Source organism: Lygodium microphyllum, chromosome 28 (assembly GCF_053477565.2).
Source record: "Lygodium microphyllum isolate KBCC chromosome 28, Lygodium_microphyllum_v1.1.10, whole genome shotgun sequence".
Taxonomy (NCBI): Eukaryota; Viridiplantae; Streptophyta; class Polypodiopsida; order Schizaeales; family Lygodiaceae; genus Lygodium; species Lygodium microphyllum.
In genome coordinates this window covers 124239646-124256139 of record NC_141162.1, presented here as the reverse complement: position 1 = coordinate 124256139, position 16494 = coordinate 124239646, and positions in this window count along the sequence as shown.

The window sequence follows — 16494 nt, the reverse complement described above, 5'->3', positions numbered from 1 at the left end:
TGTGCTCCCAGCTTTTTGAGAGCATTATTTGATAGGTGGTTAGTGATATTGTACTGGAACTTGTGGTAACACTTGGCAGGAAGCGCATGATGCAAAGATTCTTACTCTGATCTTTGGAGCTGTGGCCCTCATGGGTGCTGACATTAATGCCATTCAAATTCCCCTTTTGGCATCTGGTGGTAGAGACCATCTTGTACATATATATGATGTTTGCAGGTATTGTGACTTGTACATTCATAGTCTATCATTCCTTTGTCAACATGGTGATCATTTAATTCACTTTTAGAGTTCGTGTTTTGGAGGCAGAATTTTTTTTCTGATAAATGAAAAACTATCAAGAAATGGCTTCTCGTGGCACAGTTTATGATATGGACATTGATCCATACAACAAGCTAGCAGTAACTGTTGGACAGGTTGGAAGTTATTTTCATGGAAGGTTACCACAAGTCTTATATTGAAACATGATTAACTAGTATGTTAAGTTATTTGTCTTTTATGGTTTCAGGATAAGAAGCTGAACACATTCAATCTTGCTAATGGGAAGTCTGTAACATGCTTCAAACTAGAAGGAGAAGCTGGTGAGCCCATAAAAGTATGAACAACGAAGTCCTTGTTGTAACCTACTCAATTTACTAAACATTTTGAAATTCGGATGGTGTAAAGAATAGGGCAAAAAAGATGTGTGTGTTTCGATGTTTTACAAATGGTGCATAGGATCAAATTGTTGCTATTTTTACAGGGATTTCTACTCTATTCAAATAAGAAAGCTCAACATAATAAGGATTGAACCTTGTTCTTCTTAGAGCTATTTTATCCCTAGGGCAAGGTCATGCTAAATTAATAACAAGGATAGCTTTCATGCCTGATTGCAAGTGGCTAATATCGATAAGTTTAAGGTGGCCTTTAGAATTGTATATATGCTTACCTTGGCTTCTTTACTACAGTTTTTTCACTTGGTGCCGTTGATTTATTGTTTTCAAACAGGTTAGTGGAGACAGTTGTGTGTTTGTTTGGAGGCTTCCTAATCTTCTGACCAAGATGATGCAGAAACGCTGCAGTTTACAATCTGAATTGCAAACATCCAATCCATCCATACTACTTACTGACTCAAAAGGACAACTAAACAATACTTCTTTAATCCCCATGAGATGTGACAAGTGTCAGACACACGAATTAGATGCTTCCGGTACTGTTGTTACTATTGAACCTCAGCTTATAGGCAATACAACTCCTGCATTCAAGTCTAGTGTGTCCTGGTTGCCGCATTGGGCATAGGCCAAGGTTGTAGAGACCATCTTGAAAATAAGATTTAAGTTTTGTTCTTTTGAATCAAGATGGGTGGAGGTAATATGTCCTTTTATTTACTTTTTGTTCTCTATAACTTGATTATGTTGAATTATAGCAGAGCATGATGGAATGACTCAAGCTTGATGTAGAAGATAGCATCATAGAAGACAAGGCTATTGATGAATCTGTAGAAATCACGAGATCAGAATCTCCCTTGGATGGGCTGCAAAAAGCTTCATTGGAAAAGCTCGAAGAAGCTAGTCAAGAGTTTGCTTTTGGATACGCATACTTTGCATTATGTTCTATGTAAGTTCCTCTCACATCTAACTAGTTTGAAGTTGACTTGATGGTTTGTGCAATCCATTTTTTGTGTGAGTCTAATTATGTGTATTTCTTCTTTAATTATGTAGGGACTAATTGTAAGTCATCTAGGAGACCCAATTCAGTACTAATATGGATTTGAAGAACACTCTCTGATCATAGATGTTCCACAAGGTAATCCTTATCTTTTGTTTCATTTGAGCATGAGTTTGGTACTTTAGATTTATCCTCACAATTTCTACCCTTTCCTCCCACTTTGAATGAACATATACATTTATCTACACTAACTCTAGGACCGTACTTTAGACCTACCATAGGTTATCTAGTCTTAGCACACAGTGTCCTTGATGCACATTTAGGATTTAGGCCATCATTAAACACTTAGTACCACTTTGCACCCTGGTGCTTTGTTGTTGGGAATGATAGTTGTGCATTACGCACCTCCCCATATCCGCAAGTGCATCATACTCTATCCTCTTATCTGGTCATGTGGGAAATCTCCCCTAGCACATTGTACCACCCTCCCTTGTTGCTTATAGGCACAAATTCCACTCATGTGCTTATGAGTCACCTCCTTCCTTGAAGGAAACATGGAGTGGAAAAGAATCTCCTTATATTTAGACCTAGTCCCACCCTCCGTGATTGATAAATGCCAAGTTTGGATCAATTTTGGGTTGCATGAAAGTGTATCTTCCATGGTCTATTTTTCTCCCATTTTGGGTTGTTTGGGGCAGATCTGAAGGAGAACTTAGTTGTGAGTAGGGAACACGTGCTGAAGCTCTAGGACATCAAGATAACCTGATGTTGAGTAGATTCTGGAGCTATAAGTGAGAGGTTACCCTAAAAACGAGGTTATTGGTAGTTGTTGGTACAGAAATTAGGGTTTCAGAGAGCAGTAGAACCCTAAAAACTAGTAGGTGACCTTATTGCAAAGAAACTTGTTATTAGTATTGGCATCGATGCAAGTGATAGAAAATTTGCAATCCTACGTTGGGGTAACATACAATTCGTTGCCTTAATTTACCATTTCATTAGCCATTAGGGATCAACTTGAGTAAGAATATAGTATCACCATATTATGGCATCATATAGATTATTTGAGTAATCTTTTTAAATAAAATTATATGTATACAAGCTTTTTTCTGACATAGGAAAAAAAGCCTATATAGGAAAATATTATCTATTTAGGGAATTTTTTCTTGACATAGGAAAAAAAAGCTTATATAGTGAAATTTCTTTACATAATCTATTAGATGTGTATTATGTCTTATTTGAAATTAACTAAATAATCTCTATATAATTTTCTAGTTGAAATTTTGCTAGATAATTTTCTACTTACAAACTCATATAAGTAGGAATATGTAAACTAAGAAAAATGTAATATTTTCAAGTTAGAGAAAAATTAGAATCACATAAGAAATTTTCTATATAAGAAAATTACCATATGTAGGGAAATATAGTGGAAATATTTTCCTACATATGAAAGAAAAAAAATAAAATTCTCTATCAATTCCCTAGTTAAAATTACACATAAGTAGGGAAAGTAAATAATAGGGAAAGTGGAACATTTCCTAGTCAAAGAAACTAGGGAATCCCATAGGAAATTCCCTAATAAATTCCCTACATAGGGGATTTTTTAAAATTCCCCTACCTAGGGGATTTTTTTCCTAGGGAATTAATTCCCTGCATGGGATTTTTTTCCTACGTGGGGAGAAATGATGCAAGGACCACTACTGAGTTTCTTTAGGAGCAAGACATCTCCAAGTTTTTGGCTACCCCATTGAGCTAGATAGCAATCAAGGCACACATTTCAGTAATGAGGTCATCAATTATATGTTGTCCATCTTTTGGTTATCCATCAAAATCATCACTATACTATCCACAAGCCAACAGTTAACTAAAGCAATGAACAAAAACTTCGTCAATGCATTAACAAAAATTGTCTCTTCTTTGTGAAGTGATCAAGATAATAAGCTAATGGTAGCCTTGTGGATGTATCACACTACCTATAAAATGGCTACTGAACAAACGCCATTCAAGCTAACCTATGAAAAAAAAGTAAATTTCTCGATCAAATTCTTTGTTTTGAGCCTACGAATAGCTATGCAAGAGAGATGGAAAGGCCAAGAGACTTGGATTGAATGCTTAATTGAATTGGATAGATTATCTAAAACACGACTTATCACCACTCATGCATTCATCTATGAGAAGAAAAGAAGGAAGGCATGGTTTGACAAGCATGTCAAATAATGTGTCTTTGAAAAGGTGACCTAGTATTACTCTATTTAATCAAGGGCCATAAGAAAAAAATGAAGTTCCACGGACTAGGACCATTCAAGGTCTATCATATTAGTAGAACCAACAATGTGGAGCTCGAAAACCCTAGATGGGGAGGGCATAGACTTCTTCAATAGAAGTTGCATTTAAAAACACTACACCTACCTGCACACCCATTGCACGAGCCCCCTATGCTGATGCCATCCATAAACATACGAGCAATATCAATTACTGAAGTCTACCTTGAAGATGAGAAAATCATTGCACCAGCCTACTTATGGCTGCATGTTATGACCCAAAAGACCATGTTCTTGATGCATTGATTGACGAAGGTGCTAATAATAACATACTCACTTACGATGACTGGAGAGCAATCCCAGTTGATCTTGATATTAGCCAAAATTAACCTATATGAGGGAAGACCATGCTCCCTACTAGGAAAGTATAGATTCATGATCACCATCAAGACTAAAAGACATTTTGTTATTTTTTATGTGCTTCCAAACACTGAGTGAGACAAGAAACACTTTTGGGAAGGATGAACCTTCAAGAAACAAACTCAATGCATTGTTGACTACACATCCACCTCGCTCTCGCAAATGTCAAAATAATAACAAATTTTAGCAAGGGCACCTAGGCCTCAACTAGACTTGTGTTTCCACCAAGGTTTTCTTCTACCACCAACTCTAGTGAGAGGGTAAACAAATACTGCATGACTTGCAACAAGCTCAAATGGCTAAATAGAAACCTATTAAAGCAAGCTAACCCCTAGTCAAAACATCTACACCAAGTCTAGTTCTGACATTGAATACTCTTCCTACAAAACTCCAATCTCAAGGCCACCTAGGTCTTGAACCCACTATCAAAAAACCCAACGAAGAACTTGGCACTATGGAAAACAAACACATATAAAGTCTCTATGGGTCCCCACAGCCTTATCCATACAAAAGAGTATTATGAATGCAACTGTTGGCTATGGTTGCAAAAGAATCCCATCATGATCACTCTCATAGCCACACAAACCAAAGGGAAGTCAATTCATTCTCATGCTGCTAGTTACATTCGTGTTAAACTGACTAGTGTGCTTCCCTGTAGGAGCTAGCAACATAGCAAGCCACCTAATCTGATGCCCAAATGGAATGATTCAATGACGTCATAGTCAAGGGCTAAATGACCTCTATATCATCAACCACCACCATCTTCCCACAAATAAAAACCTAAGCACCAAGAGCCCACTACCCTCACACCAACATCAATGCAAGCTACACGAGCAAATACCATCTGACCGAGTAGCAAGAAAACTCCACAACCGTCTCCCTTTCCAATCCAATCACCCCACATGGATAGTCATCAATGTCCACAAGTACTTTTGAGTGTGCACCAGTACTGAATGACAATCAGGAAAATCTTCCTACAAGGTCAAGTATAAGTATATAACACTATATTAAGGAATTTGGGAATTTCCACGCACTTTGGGAAACCCCAATACCTTTATTATTTGACCACATGGTCAAATCTTGTTGTTTTATTTAAAAGGTGGAGTCTACCCTAAATGATATATAAGCTACCTTCCCAAATCCCACTTTCAAATATGGATCAAGATTTAGTCACATGGTCAAATAATTATCACTTATTTGAAATTGGGACTTGGAAATTTCCCAAATTCTCTAATATGGTGCTATATTGTCAATGAGTCTATTTAAACTAGAACAACGTGCTGAGTTATTGCCGACATACTTCAAACCTTCCATAGTGGAACTTGCAACAAACATGGCTATTGATATGGGTGACAATATAGTCAATAGCATCCACCATCTTAACAATACATTCACCTCGTTTGCTCATTGCAATTATGCTCCTTGGACCTAGGTTTGTTAGATAAAGACATTACGACGGCATTAAGAGGCCTCCCTTGCTCTTGGGAAGAGTACAAATTTATCTTCACCAAGCACATCTCTATTGCCAAAGAACTCATTGCCACACAAATTAGCAAAAAGTAAGCCATACACGGTCAATTAATCACAACTTTTAAGCGTAGTCGCATAGAAGCCTCAAAATTAGAAATAGGAGACCTAAGAAGCTAGCCATATCAAAACGTGCATTCCTTCACAAGTGATTCACTCTGTGTGCATAGTGGCAATGACTCAATTATCATATAATAACTAATGTGAAACAATGACGAGCCATCAAGGCCACTAAATATGACCCCACATACATTGTATCCACTTCCTTTTAGGTGTTAGCCATCACCATAAAGGCCTCTCTAGAAGATCATGTGCTACTACATCCATATTTGGATAGAGTACTATGTGAAGAGGAGCTACATATTGCTAGCTACCTAAACATGAGATATTTTCTCATAGATATTCTCACTTATATAGTGCATGTGGGCAACAAGCCAGCTCACATGGTCCATTATATTGTCATGGAATACAATCTTCATTCTTATGATTGGTTTCTCTAGAAAGATCTAACAACATCTCCTCAAAACTCCATTCTTGTGTGCATCTCTATCAGTCACCATGTGTAGATTTCATTATTTTATTTTTATCTTTATTTTTATATTTTCTATCATTCTATAATAACATGCGTTGGGGCTTGTGCCACCCTAATTCTTCCCTCACTCACCTCTCTACAAGCTAAGAAGAAATGTTAACTCTCTTGAGTGGGGAGGGAGTGTTAAGCGAATGTTATCAAGTATTCAAAAGTGTTCATCAAGTGTTAAAAGTCAATCATTGCATACCACTATTAGCATTTTTTTATAATAAGAAAAGCAACAACTAATTCTTGAACAAGCGAAGGGTGTAAGCTCATATAATATTTCAAACCTATCTCTCATCGCAATTTTTTCTTTGTCACACAAGACATATCAAAAATGGAAAGAGTCAACAAGAAGGTTGTCACGAGAGACACAAAAAGCCATAAGTCCCCTTTATAGTTGTAGAGCAAGTGAAATATAATATGAATACTAATATCTTAAGAAATGGAGATCTGAGATATCTATCGGAGATTTGAGATATAGATAGATACAAAACCTCATACAAGTTGTGGACGATAAACACAAAGCCAAAGAACTAGTGGAACTATGTTCCTTGGCTAAGTATGTGGGAAAATTTGGGAACAGAGTTAGCCACCCAAAATACACCAAATTCCTAACAAATTATGATGGAAACAAAAAAACATGGACCATCACTATCAAGATGCCTAAAGGACTACAGAAGGTAAAGATTCCACTCTTAGTAAGATTGGTGCATCGAGCCCTAGGTCTATAAACCTAAGGCAAAGAAAGATGTTGTGGCCCAATTTAAATTTACAAAGCAATAAATGGGCAGTGATGGCATCAAGTTTGGAGGTGATCCCTAACCTTGGTACCTTGGTCTGTAGCTACATGCCAAGTTCATCCACACATTCTTCTCACATGCTCAACACAACATCGTGATGAAAAGGATCTACCTTAACATATTTGAATATTTGGTCACTAGAGATTTGAAAAATGTGGACCTAAACACATACATAAGGAGCACCATTCATGTAGTAGCCATGCTACTTAGTGAGCCCACGAAGTCTGAAGAGGTTGTAGTGGGGAAGCTAGAAGCTTGCCATGGGAAAAGCCATTAGGAGAACAGCCATGGTTGCATTTGGAGGGGTACTAATGGTCATAATTGAAGATTCATTGAATGATCCCAACATTCCTAGAGAGGTGACAACAAGTGCCCAAGAGGATGCAACCATGTCCTAAGCAAGATGGGATCCAATGATCAAGGATGGTGGGAGCAAAAACAAGAAGAAGAAGGGTCCCAAACTACACTCAGCAAAAAGAAATAAAGGATATAGACATAGAGGGAAAAGAAGAACAAAGAAGAGAGGATAAAAAGAGCAAAGGATGCATAGCAAGTAGAGCTAGAAGCCATTCAAAAGCAAAAGAAAGAGAAAGCCAAGAATGAACAAGAGCCACAGAAAGATAAATCAAGAGAAGAACAAGGAAAAAAGCTATGCACAATGGGAAAAGAAGAAGGACACCATCAAGAAATGGGGTGAAGAAGAAAGGACTCCATTAGAAGAAGAAGATGCATTGGAAATAGCCATGGAGGAGTCCAAAAAAGCTTAAGCAAAAAGACGAGCCAAGAAAAAGATAGGAGATGAGGAATAACGCCTAGCTATGCAAAACTCAATGGAAGAGATACATACAAGAGAATAAACCCTAATGGAATCCCAATCCAATACCAATCAACCAAGCATTAGCTCAAGAAAAGCAAGAAATATCATCTATATCATGTGTGTTCAAGGCCTGTTTCTATAAATATCCTTATCTATGAATTTTTCATTTATAAAACATAATCATTTTCCATTCAATATGTAAGTAACCCCTTTATATGGGACCCTTCTTCATGTAAAACATGTGTAAATTTTGTATTTTAAAATCCCTAATGTTGAACCCACGTGACACATACATATATTTATGACTAACCTCCCTAGACAGGAAACATAGTTAGTGTACTATTTGTTGCCAGTGCTTCATAGGTCCAAAGGAGGTAGTTAGATCTCAACTAGTGAAGGTGGATAATGGGTGAAAGCATTCTACTCATTTTTTTTAGAAAATCCATTAGCGGAAGCTGCCCTAACAAGGTCAAAGGGTCTTGCAACAAAATAAGTTGCACCAAAAAGGAGGATGGAGAAAGTGCAGCTAGAGGACACCTTGTCTCAGGTTCCCCGTATCACTCAAGGGACTGGAGAAGGCTTTGATGACCTTATCAAGACTTTGAAAGAGCAAAGGGACCAAAAGGAAAAAGAAAGGAAGCAAGTGGTGTTAGCCCTAGAAAGGGAAAAGGGAGCATATGTAATGCTCCATTAGTAGTACACTAAGAGACCTCAAAAATTATGGTAGAACTGGTAGAGAGACTAAAGTAGCAAGATTTAAAAATTATACAATTATAGCTAGATGTTAAAGAAGTGAAGCAAGTGAAGGAGAGAACCCTCGAATTGGTGAAGCAGTGGGAGGAAGCCACCAAAGGATAGAAATATCTCAAGAGGACTATAGCCATGCTGACCCAAGAGAAGGAGCACCTCCAATAGAGCAAGGAAGAACACATCAACATTTTAGAAGCCCTAACAAAGTGGCAAGTGTGAGGGTTGGAGCAAGCAAGGAAAAAGATAGACCAATGGAAGGAAGGAAGTTCATGGACTATACAGGACCTTGCTCCCAAACTTGTAGAGGCTAAGCATGACAAAGGTGTAGCAAAAGATAAAGCAACTAGTAGAAAAGATCGTGAGAATCCAACAAAAGAGTTTTGTAAAGACTCTCATAGAAACCACCAACTTGAAAGAAAAGGACACAATGGAGGGATTCAAGAGAAAAATCCAAGTGGCTAGGGAAGCCCTCCGAAACATCTTGGGGCCACTAGCACAACTACTGGAGTACGAGCCCACTCGAGATGAAGTGGCCCAATAGCTTGAACAAGAAGGCCTCACAAGGGAGTAGATAGAAAGATTGGGATCTGTGATTTTTTAGGAGCCTGTCCCTTCATTACCACTAATTAGTTGGAAGATGCTCCCGAGCCATTCCACCCACAATAATATCCAAAGCGCTCACTCGAAGACTCATTCTCTTCAAATGCAAATAGAGACCCAATGTAGTGGAGGTAAAAACAACTAGGTGAAGTGGAACTAAAGCTTAGGGTAGAGCCACAATAGGTGCTAGAGGTGTCCTTCCTAAGAGAACCACAAGAAGTTAGCATACACTTAGAAGAAGATCTCTCAATCCTAGAAAAAAATGGAATCATGGGATACACTGATTACCTTTGTTTTCAATAGAATGGCAGAGCTCAAGTAGATGCTCTTGGTGAACATCATAAAGTAGGTGATTGATATTGTGGGATAGTGTTAGGTAGGAGATGGATAGATCAAAAGTTGCAAGATCTTGACTCATGCCAAGAAGGAGACAAGGTACTTGCAAAATAAGATGTTTGAAAAGCCTAGACTAGTACTTGGCTTTGAGTCACAACCAACTTGGCAATAGACTATCTTGGAGGAGCGCGATGAGGCATGGATGGCCTTCTATGGAGCACTGCCTAAGGAAAGAGGAGATCCTATGCATTTACTCTACCCATGAAGACATTGTATTGACTACAAACTGATACATGTGGAAGGTACTACTTTCCCCTAATATTCAATGTGAAAGCCAATCTATGCCTAAGTTTCCAAAGCAAGATCCGGCACCTTCATTCAAGAAGTTTGTAGACACATTTTAGAATCGCCGAGATCTAGATTTTATGCCACAACTTGTAACTATCTAATGCTCTTGATGATGTTGCTAAGTCAAAAGAAAGTAGCTAAGGAAGGGGGACTCCATCCCTTGTTTTTTGATATAAATGCAAGAATAGACAGGTATGCTAGGCTCATACTCTGAGCTACCATGCTACTAGTCTACTACGTGAACCTTTTGGAAGACATGAACAAAAGCTAGTTCACCAACTATAATCATCCCTTCTTGCCCTCAACCATGGTCAACACATGCTTGACAAGATAAACATGATGAGCAAGGCAACCTTCCTTGAGAAATCCATGAGACCCCTACTTCCATTAGCCCAAGATTAAAGGAGAGGTAGGGAATAGTTGCAAAAAAGGGAAAGAAAAGAAAGGAGTCTTAGGGATTCCCACATGGGAAATGGTCCGTGTTCATGCTTCACTGGCCCATTTTCAACCTCCAAAACCCCCTTCCCTCTTATTTCAAACCCCACTTCTCTCATAGTTGTTTAGGGGTCCTCAAGGGCAAGATATCCCAACAAATTGGCAAACCTACCACCCTAAACACAATCTCACTACACCCAAACCTCTTGTCAATTGGGTGTTCAAGTGTAGGACATACTTGGGGAATCTTGATTCACCTAGCATAGACCCATCTCCCGATCACACATCCACCTGCTTACACCCCTCTCACTGCACACAACTTTTCCCTATAGGGCAAGTATTTTGAAGAGTGATAGAACCACCACCAACCACCCATTCCTTCCTTAGCATGTGACCTCTTGCCTTCCTCCCTAACCATTCTATGCAAGTCCCAAGCACCTTCACCAATGCTAAGGGTCTAGCACTTGTCTAAAAGGGGGGTAATGTTAATCTTTTTTGCAAAAGTGCTACAAAAGCAAGATGCAGGAACAAGAAAATGAGCATATATAAAAAGAAGCAACATGTGTCAAAAGAAGTAAAAAGCGGGATATGTGCAAGGATCAAGGAAAGCCCAAAAGTGACAACCTGAAGATACACTAACTGCATCCAACTGGCAAAATTCAAGCTCTAGAGTAAAGGCATGTGTTAAGAGAGAAAAAAAGACAAAAATAACATGAAGGCATCGGGCACTCCAAAAAAAGCTAAAATTAAAATCAATACCAATAAGGTTCAAATAATTTTTTGTTAAATCATTCTCAAGCATTGGGATCACTCTCGTGCAAATTGTAAATTAATGCACATTTTATGACATGAGAGTGGAGTGAGTTGGAATTTCTAGACAAGTCATAGGAATTTACAGGCAGTCATGAAGAGACCAAAAGCGATGGGAACCCTTGAAACATAGGTCCATCCCAAATCTTAAATCAAAGGTCACATATGTATGGTGAGAAAAAACTTATTCCAACTATTCCATCAACTAGTGCAAAGCAAGCTTATCTCTTTTCTTCTTCACAGTTTCATTTTCTTCTCTGTGTGGGCATCATTTGCATGTAATTTCTCAAAGAGACGGGGAGAGTCTTGTGAGAGCTTGTGAGCTTACTCTTGTTTACTATTGCCAAACTCCATTGCTTCCCCTCACCTTCTTGGGAACTTCCCACTTTGAGAGCTAGAAGAGTAGAGACTTTATTGCAAAGACAGAGAGCCAAAGGGGGCTTGGGAGAGAGAATGAGAGAGAGAGAGAAGAGGTGAACTTGCATTGTCTTAGAAGAACAAGCAATGGAGACCAACTCTTTGCATGCAAAGGATGACAGAGCGCGAAGTGTGGAGCTTGTGGTAGCACGCATTGACAGAGTCATCCTCAGATCTTGGGTGCTCTTGACGGACATCTAGACTACATGCAGTGAGTCCCCTTGCATAGACTATTTTTCTTTAGTTGTCTCTCTTGACGGGTTGCAGATTCTCATGCGTGACAATTGAGTGAGTGAGCCAAGTCGGTAGGAAAACTCACAAAGTGAGAGACCATGAGTAGACTTTCCTTGAGGGAGTGCATGACTAATATGCATCTTTTTGTCTAGATCTGGCACATAGGAATTGTGACCTTGTAGATATGCTACAAGCACTGCAAAATGCACCATTATTGCTTGAAGAAATTGTTGGGGTAAAGGCGCCTCTGCCGTGCTACCTCGTGTATTACTACACTGATAGTACCCGCCACTGCACACTGCAGGTGGCGGGTATCACGTCACTTTATTCTTTACATTCATTTTAGTGTCTAGTAAATAAAGGAAGGCCCAGTCACACATTGTGACTGTTGGAGTTCCCATTTCTTGTCTCTCTCTTCCTTGCTCTTGCTCTCCCGCCATAGCTCGCGTGCAAGCTTCAATCCTTCTCACCTTTCAACTAGTATCAGAGCTTGGCTCTCCGATCCCGTGGAGCTCAACCTTGACCGCATTACTTCAGCTTTCAAATGAATACCTACAGCATGCAGTCCTAATGGCAGCCATAGCTCAAAGCTTCAAGGTATGCCTTGTTCCTCCCACTCTCCACGGTTGTTCTCAGACTTGTTGGCCATGCCTCAGGGCTTGTTTGGGCTCTTGTGAGCTCAGCCCAGAGCCTCTCTTTCAGCCCAGACTTCAATTTACAGGTCAAACAGTGGACAGCAAGGAATAAGGATAGCCATTAATGAACTTCTACTTGGATTTTTGAAGCCCCTTTTCTTCACTCGGCTTCATTGAGCTTTGTGAGCCCTTGCATTGGGCTTTTTTCATCTTCATTGGCCCTCGATTGTCTCCTCCCAGTCAGCATGACCCCATGCAAATTGCACTGAAATCTAGCAGCTGAAGGACAACTGATTCAGCTTCCCCGGGCAGCCCGTCAGCAGTTCCCCCTTGTGCTCCATGTGGTTTGAGCCCACTCAAGGCTTCTTGGAGCACTACTAGTGCCTACCTACCCTCCCCATTCGTCTTCCCCAGCACACATGGTAGTCCAGGCCTGCTCAGAGATCACGCAGGCTGCGCCCTACTATGGCAACACTTTACAAACATGGCATTCCTCTTCCTCCAGCTCCCACTTCCTCCTAGAGCTCATTGGGCACTCAATAACCACCTTGGCCTTGCTCTATGCCCTTTGGTACTGATCTATGGCACTTAGCCTTTGAGCTTTGAGCTCCACATTCTCAGATTGGCTAAGAAATCATAGGTCTACATGCTGTAATATAGGGCAGCCCCCTGCTTCTCATGCCTAAGATCAATGGTGATGGTCCGATAATGCCCCTTTTGTGCTCGGTAAATGCCTATATGGTTGGGGATGATGTGCCATTATTTGGATAGGATTTTGGAGCTGGATTGAGCCCTTGTTTGCTCAGATTTTCACTGTTCATAGGCTGGAAATAGGGCAACACTTGCCTCTTGGATGCTTCAAGGTCATGGATTATGGTTATGAGACGTATGCGGCCTACATAATGCCTAGTGCCTTGGGAATGTATGCACATGATTATGCCATGATTTTGGCCTGAAATATTGGCTGAAATTTCTCAGTTTTGACAGTCAAACTTGGCTGTAATAACAGTGGGCTAAAGGTACTTTGGATGCTTTGTCACTTACCTATTGGTACCGGATGTATGCTTTGGGATTTGCCATCATGTATCTGACATTTGGGGACGACTTTGAGCTCATATTTGAGTCTATGGAATGTATTTGAGCTACGCATAAGCTCCGTCTTGGTTGGTATTCATTGGCATTTGGACCCACTTGGCATGACAGTTAGGCTTCATACATTACATGCTATTGGAGCAGTTACATGTATTGGAGCAATCTATGTCATTGAGCAGTTACAGATGTATTGAGACTTTGGATTATACTCCGACAATTGGATGTTGCATTGAGTATATGTCTTGGCTCACAGGATGCTTATGAGCTGAGTCTCAGTTTTGGATCCGCTTTCTTTTGAGCAGACACCTATTTGTGTCAGGTTTTGGCAGTTGCAGGTACATTTTGCCTAGATTGTCTGGGGGTGTGCCTCTTACTAACAGATGCTATTTGGCATCTCTCAGTGTTATTCTCATGTATTTTCATTGTCATTTGGCTTTGCTTTGTCCTCTTTATGCCGGCTTTGGACCTAGCATTGTTTAGTTGACATTAGATCCAGTTTTGGGACAATTTGCTCTCATTATTGCAGTTTTGAAATTTATTACAGCAAGCATTTATTGGTGGACTGAGCATTATTTTTTTTATGCTGAAATATCCTGGTTTGGTGTATCGCACCTAGTACTAAGTGGGCAGCATCTTTTGGAACACTTTTCTCACCATTTGGAGCTCATTTCAGTGGATTTTGGGCATTTTCTACAATAAAACAACAAGTAGTTTTAGACTGTCTGTGCATTTCCAGCCCGCATTATGGCGTCCTCTTCGACTGATAATGCCATATTTAACATCACAAAGTTGGATGGTACCAACTACTCTTATTGGAAGAGTCAAATTTGGTAGGTCTTGGTGCAGAAATCTCAGATTAAGCCACTTTGATTGAGCGGGGAGTAGCCTGAAACTATGAACAATGATGACTGGCTTGAACTTGATGAGCTATGCAAGTCCACGATTGTATTGTCTCTCACTGAACAGGTACATTATAATGTATTTGAGGAAACACAGAGTGCATGGGATCTATGGAATAAGATCAAGAATCTTTATGATAAGAAAAGTCTGGCGAGTCAGATGTACTGGTTGAAGCAGTTTATGGATCTGCGCATGAAGGATAATGCGACTATGTCTACTCACTTGAGCCAGTTCGATGCTATACTGAAGAACCTGACTTCGCAGGATATCACCTTTGGAGAGGAAGTAACTCTCTTTTCTTGCTTGGGACTCTGAATGAGGCATGGGATGTATTCCACACTGCCCTACGTGCCTCTAGTGCTACTCTGAAACTAAATGATGTTGAGAGTGCTCTTCTGCAGGAAGAGATTAATCGCAAAAACTTGGATGCCTCTCGTGTTTCACATGCTTTGACAGTTAGAGGCAGGAATGACAGGAATGATCGTGGTCGTGACTCGCAAAAGGGTCGGTCTAAATCTCGTGGAAAGTCGCGTAGTAAGTCGCGTGGGCACAACGCTAATGTCACTTGTCATCATTGTGAGAAAAAGGGCCATATCAGACCACAGTCTCATGAGCTGCGCAATGAGAAGCGCAAGGATAAGGGGAAAGACAAAGTGCAGGAGAAGTCCTCTGATCACAGCGTAGTACCTGCGAAGTTCAGCGTCAAGATTGGGGAAATTAATGTCACGCAGACCGAGGATTCCGATGGTGGCGATGAGTTCATACTTGCAGCCAGTTCTTCTGATGCCTCACATTTGACTGAGACACCTAATATGTATGCACAGTGCTGGTTATTGGATTCAGGTGTGTCCTTCCATGTGATGCCTTACCGTGAGTGGTTTCACTCTTACCGTATTGTATCTGGATCAGTCAGGCTTGGAGATGACAGGTCTCTTGATATGGTGGGTTGCGGAGATATTCAGTTGCAGTTTTCCACTGGCATTTCCTTTTTGCTCAGGGATGTACATCATGTACCTGCGCTTATGCGCAGTCTTATGTCTACAGGACAGTTGGATGATGCAGGGTTTCATGTCTGTTTTGGGGATTCTGCTTGGAAGATTACCAGAGGCAGACTTGTGCTTGCTAGAGGCACCAAGGCTGGCAACCTCTATCCTCTTGTTGTATCTTGGTCTTCTGTAGACCATGTTTTGGCAGTGGGTTCTATCCCACATGTGTCACTTTAGCATGCCCGTTTGGGGCATATGTCTTTGAAGGGAATGAAAATGTTATCTGGTTTGCAATATCTTCCGCCTTTGGACTATGCATGTTTTGACTCGTGTGATCATTGTCTTTACGGTAAGCAAAATAGGTCTACGCATAAGAAATCGGGTAGGCCATGCATGAGTGAGCCCTTGGCTTTGGTGCATTCAGATGTTTGTGGGCCCATGCCGTGTATGTCTATGGGTAGCGCAAAGTACTTTGTTACCTTCATTGATGACTTTTCTAGGAAAGTGTGGGCTTATCCCATAAAGCAAAAGTCTGATGTCTTGGCAGACTTTCAGCGTTGGCTTGCTCTTGTTGAGAACCAGACTGGGTATAGGCTGAAATGCCTTAGGACTGACAATGGGGGAGAATATGTCTCAGGTGCTTTTGAGCAGTTTTGTGATGACAGGGGTATTAAGCATCAGTTGACCGCCCCTTACACCCCCACCCAGAATGGTTTTGCTGAGTGCATGAACAGGACTATTCAGGAGCGTGTCCGCTCTATGCTTAGCCATGCCGGCCTACCACAGAGCTTTTGGGCTGAGGCAGTTAGTACGGCAGTGCATGTCGTAAACCAATCACCTTCTAGTGGATTGGATTTCCAGGTTGCAGAGGAAGTTTGGGCTAATAAGCCACCCTCTTATGCGCATCT